The sequence below is a fragment of the Aegilops tauschii genome, chromosome 2 (assembly GCF_002575655.3).
Source record: "Aegilops tauschii subsp. strangulata cultivar AL8/78 chromosome 2, Aet v6.0, whole genome shotgun sequence".
Lineage (NCBI taxonomy): Eukaryota > Viridiplantae > Streptophyta > Magnoliopsida > Poales > Poaceae > Aegilops > Aegilops tauschii.
The window spans coordinates 123,398,846-123,403,976 of record NC_053036.3 but is presented as its reverse complement, the minus strand read 5'-3'; positions in this window follow the sequence as shown (position 1 = coordinate 123,403,976).

Sequence of the window (5,131 nt, the reverse complement as noted above, 5' to 3'; positions counted from 1 at the left end):
TCCGTTTTTTTGTTGGCTAGGGCCAGGGTTAAAAATTTAAATGAAATTTCGCATATTTCTATGGGTTCCAAACTATTTTTAATACCGAAATGTCGAGCCAGATTTAAAGTAATTTGGAGATATATTTAAATTAGGTTAAAGCCCAGTGAAATTGGAATCTGAAAATGTAAAAAAATCAGAAATTATAAAGTAATTGCCAATTTGTCATCTGTTTTTTATATTTACAACCCATTTCATTTTACTTTCAAGATTTGCAGGCGTCTTGAAAAAGTTGCAGCCCATCAGGGCACAGAAAAATAAGTAGGCCTAGATTAGGTATTCTTCAGAAAAAATAAACTGGGCACTCAATTTCACAAAGAAAATATAGCTAGGCTGGTCATGTGGTGAACATAAAATATAAGCCTGGGCTAGACGGGCAACAACCCAGTTGAAACCCTGCTCCGTCTCAACAATAAAAAAATACTGCTCGAGCAGCTATGTCCCAGGTGTCAGCCGATCTTGTGTTGTTCTCTTGTCTATTGACTATATACGCTGACAATGTCGTGGGTCCCAGATGTCAGGAAACCACTAGGAGGAAGCATTTTCTTTTTCCATACACTGACAATGGAGTATATATAACAAAAAACGAGGAACTTCCTTGCGTACGGCCATGAACATGGTGGCCCCTAATGGCATCCTCTCCACGTACAGTCCTCTCCCGATTCCTCTTGTTTGTTGAGCATGTTGACAACGCGAGAGGGCGGCGCCGCGGCGAGCGCACCAAAGCGTGCGGAGGACGACGACGAGGCCTCGGACGTTGGTGTTAACGATTTAGGAGACGGTGGGCGGCGATGCATGCGCTGAGGCGCAGCCAGCCGTGGGAGGCAGAAGCAGGCGGCCCCGCCGGCGCTAGTTTGGTTTTGGCGGCTGGAGGAAGACAGGACTGAAGCACGACAGACTATAAAAGTAGCAGGAGCACTTAACGACCTTAACTGAAACCAGCAGGGGCACTTAACAACCATAGTTGAAAGCAGTATGAGTACTTATACAGGTTCAACAGTACAAAGCACGCCTCGAACAGTGCAACTTTGCCTACAGTTAACCAAGGGTGAGGCCGCCAAGCCCCAGGACAAGGCCCAGGCGCCACCCCACGCATCCACAACCTTCTGAAAGCGGCTTCATCTCGCAATGTGGTTAATAAACAGGGTATTCGCTTTAGAGCCATGGAAAAGCATGAACATAATCTTCTATCCTATTCTCCAAGATGGACGGGCTTTAATTATTTGAGACCACCCATGAATAAGTATCTTTTCACCTCCAAGGGGAATGGAGTAGGTCAACATAAACATCATTTTGTGACCAAGCGCAAGTCTGACCCGACCATGGTCAGGCATATGTATAGGAACAATAGAACCGGGCAGTTTCTGTTTCAAGAAGATCATAGTTATAAAACTGTGTATAAGCAAGAGTTTATGAACAACATATATAACAGAAAACAACTCGTACCATAAGTTTCTCGACACAGTTGGACCTATTCAACGAGTGCAGCAGTGGCACACATATCCCACGTGGCCTTACACCATCGAAACGCCCCACAAGGACCTCAAGACGATCAATAAAGTGTAGGAACTTGTGGATGTCGTCCTAGTCAACTTCAGTGCCATTAGTAACAGTCGAGTTCTTATAGAATAACAAACAAGTAGCCCGCTTAACTTTGAAAAACCCTACATGTGCCACCAATTATAAGAAATATTAGTTAGAAGTAGCATCTTCGTGAGAGATTCGTTGCTACTTCTAAAGTTAAATTGTGATTAGTTAGACAGAATAGGTGGATTAAGAAGTAATCGAGGCAATAAGCAAGAACCAGATACAAAACTAACATGGATGAAAAATTGGAACGACGTCGGGTTGGAAGATCACAGTGGAGATGAGATAAGGTTCTGCTATTTCCATCAACATTCGTGCGCCAACTTTCAGTCCGTAACACTTCAGAAAGTTTATCCAAGTTTGGCCATAAAAAAACAGTGATCTTCTTGGTTCATGAACCCAACTCGGAACATATATCCATGGCTTGTCTTCAATGTGACCATTAAACTGGTGTATTCAGTTATAGCAAGGCCGACCATCTTGAGTACATGTGTTCTGCCAGAGCAAGGAATGCACTGCAGGAAAAATAATATGAGAACACAATGTATTCCCTCTCCAAATCAAGAAATAATTTCCTCCTTCACGCCTGTGTTGACCATGGTACTAGTACCTTTTATCCAAATATAACAATCCAAATTTCCAAATTAGTCGACAGCATGTTCAAAAAACCCCACCCTCCCGGATAGAAAAGAGAATTCTAGGAACATACTGTGCGTGTTTTAAAATCTTGTGTTAGGATGAGAAGGAACAAGTGTGGCGTCTCGCCGAGGGTGCAGAAACTTGTAGGGCAAATGAAAGACAGTAGATTCAGTAGGAAGAAAAAATGCATGAACGGCGGCGGCTCCCATCCTAGGATTACTCGCGACCAAGGGACTTGGATTTATCGGGGATGGATGAAGAAATCGTACCTGGTTCTCCATGAGAAAACCCTATGCAATCGCCGAGAGGGGGTTTTCTCTGAACAAGCAAACGAGGGAGAAGGGGATTCAGGCCCAGTGAAATATTGCTACTTCGTCCGTCCAGCTTACTGCTAAATCTGGAAAGGTGGTTTTTTTTTGTGATTTGACGGCTCATTGGGCATTACTGCGGCGCTACGACCGGGGTGAGTCTACCATGCAGTTGTGCACTCTAATTTGGTGCATGGCACATGGACCCCGTTGCCGGATGCCCCACATATCAGCGAAAGAAAGTAGAAAGGCAGGAGTAACTAGTTACACATAAATATATTTTTGATAGAGAGATACTCCCTCTGTAACTAGTTATACACAAGAAAAATCAAGGGGAATATATATAACATTTAATTATAAAAAACAGAGTTGGTGATGATGGTGTGCCTGCCATCCTGCAATATAGGACGTCAGATTTATATCTGGGGGATAGGAAGGAAACTATGGGAATTTTTCAAAAAGGTTGTCGGCGTCCTGGGAACGGGGGTCCCCAGACTTGCCTGCCTGCGGCCCACAGCGTGGCTCCACCAGCGGCCCTGTACGGCCCATCCTCACCAGCAAACACTCAAGACCCTTACGAGGGGCCAAGCCTCGCGAGACGGACGACACAAGACCTCCTCAGGGACGGCCTCACCAGGCCGTTTCGCGAGGGGCGGAGAGATCAAGGCAAGGGACACCTCGCGAGATTCCTGTGACGCAAGCCATGACGACTGGAGCCAGGCGGGCGCCAGCGCGCAGTGTCCTCGTTTCCTATTTTGTGCTAAAGAGGCAAGCGCAGGCGAGGAGTCCCGAGGCATCAGGCAAAGGTTTCCATATCGGTGCAACGAGACCAAGACCAGCAGGACGGCAGGACGGAGGTCACCGTGGAGCCCAAGACGGCGTCACCACCAGAGCCTTTGGCAGGCGAAGACCACCTTTAGCCAGGATAACTTGTACTAGTTGTCTCCCTTTAAATTTGGCCGTTGTTGGATCCCTTCCTGCTCAATATTTGGGGAGAGGACCAGGGCCTCTATAAATAAGACTAGCCACCACCATAGGAGGCATCTCATCTTGGATCGGAGCCATTCCATCCATAGCCACACACAAGTTCACCAAGAACAAGAACACCTCTCCTCAGGAGGCTATTCTTCCCTTGTAACTATTCATCCTCAGCCCAAGAGGCAATCCACCACACCACACTGGAGTAGGGTATTACACCACATCGGTGGCCCAAACCAGTATAAACTCTTGTGTCTCTCGTTCTTTGGGTTCATCGAGCTAGGCCTTGTGATTGTTGCGAGAGCGATCTAGGGAGAGAGATCTTCGTGCGCACCCCAGTGTTTGAACCTCAAGGGTTTTGCCGGAACCGAAATCCGACATTTGGCGCGCCAGGTAGGGGTGCGCTGAAGCTTTCCTCCCACCGATCCGCATCCCGAAGCTTCGTCGCATCCATGGCGGACGCTCGTCGAGCCCGCGCTAAGCGCCGGGCCGCCCTCGCCGCCCGCGTCGCTCAGACCGCCCGTGTCGGCGGGCCTCCCCGTCGTTCCCCATCGCCCGCCGCCAACGGCCCGGCGGGAAATGAGCAGCAAGCGTCCTCGCTGCACCCCTCGGTGCGGAGGGACGGCCACACCGCCACTCCATCGCTAACCCCAGCCGGCTCGTCGTCTCACGATCGTCGCGCTCCCACGGACGCGCAGGCCACGCTGCTAATGGCACGTGAGCTCCTGCACTACCGCCCAGTCGACGACCTCTACGAGGACTGGCTAGACCGCATTGCCGAGCTCGTCAGCGTCGCAGGGGGCTCCCCCGCGCCGTCTGCTACCTCTTGAGCACTGCGTTGGTTTTCCCTTGAAGAGGAAAGGGTGATGCAGCAAAGTAGCGTAAGTATTTCCCTCAGTTTTGGAGAACCAAGGTATCAATCCAGTAGGAGGCTATGCGCGAGTCCCTCGTACCTACACAAAACAAATAACTCCTCGCAACCAACGCGATAAGGGGTTGTCAATCCCTTCACGGTCACTTACGAGAGTGAGATCTGATAGATATGATAGGATAATATTTTTGGTATTTTTGTGATAGAGATGCAAAGTAAAAATAAAAGCAAAGTAAAAAAGCAAAGGAAATAACTAAGTGTTGGAAGATTAATATGGTGAAGATAGACCCGGGGGCCATAGGTTTCACTAGTGGCTTCTCTCAAGAGCATAAGTATTTTACGGGGGTGAATGAATTACTGTTGAGCAATTGACAGAATTGAGCATAGTTATGAGAATATCTAGGTATGATCATGTATATAGGCATCACGTCCGAGACAAGTAGACCGACTCCTGCCTGCATCTACTACTATTACTCCACTCATCGACCGCTATCCAGCATGCATCTAGAGTATTAAGTTCATGAAAACAGAGTAACCCCTTAAGCAAGATGACATGATGTAGAGGGATAAATTCATGCAATATGATAAAACCCCCATCTTGTTATCCTTGATGGCAACAATACAATACGTGCCTTGCTGCCCCTACTATCACTGGGAAAGGACACCGCAAGATTGAACCCAAAGCTAAACACTTCTCCCATTGCAAGAA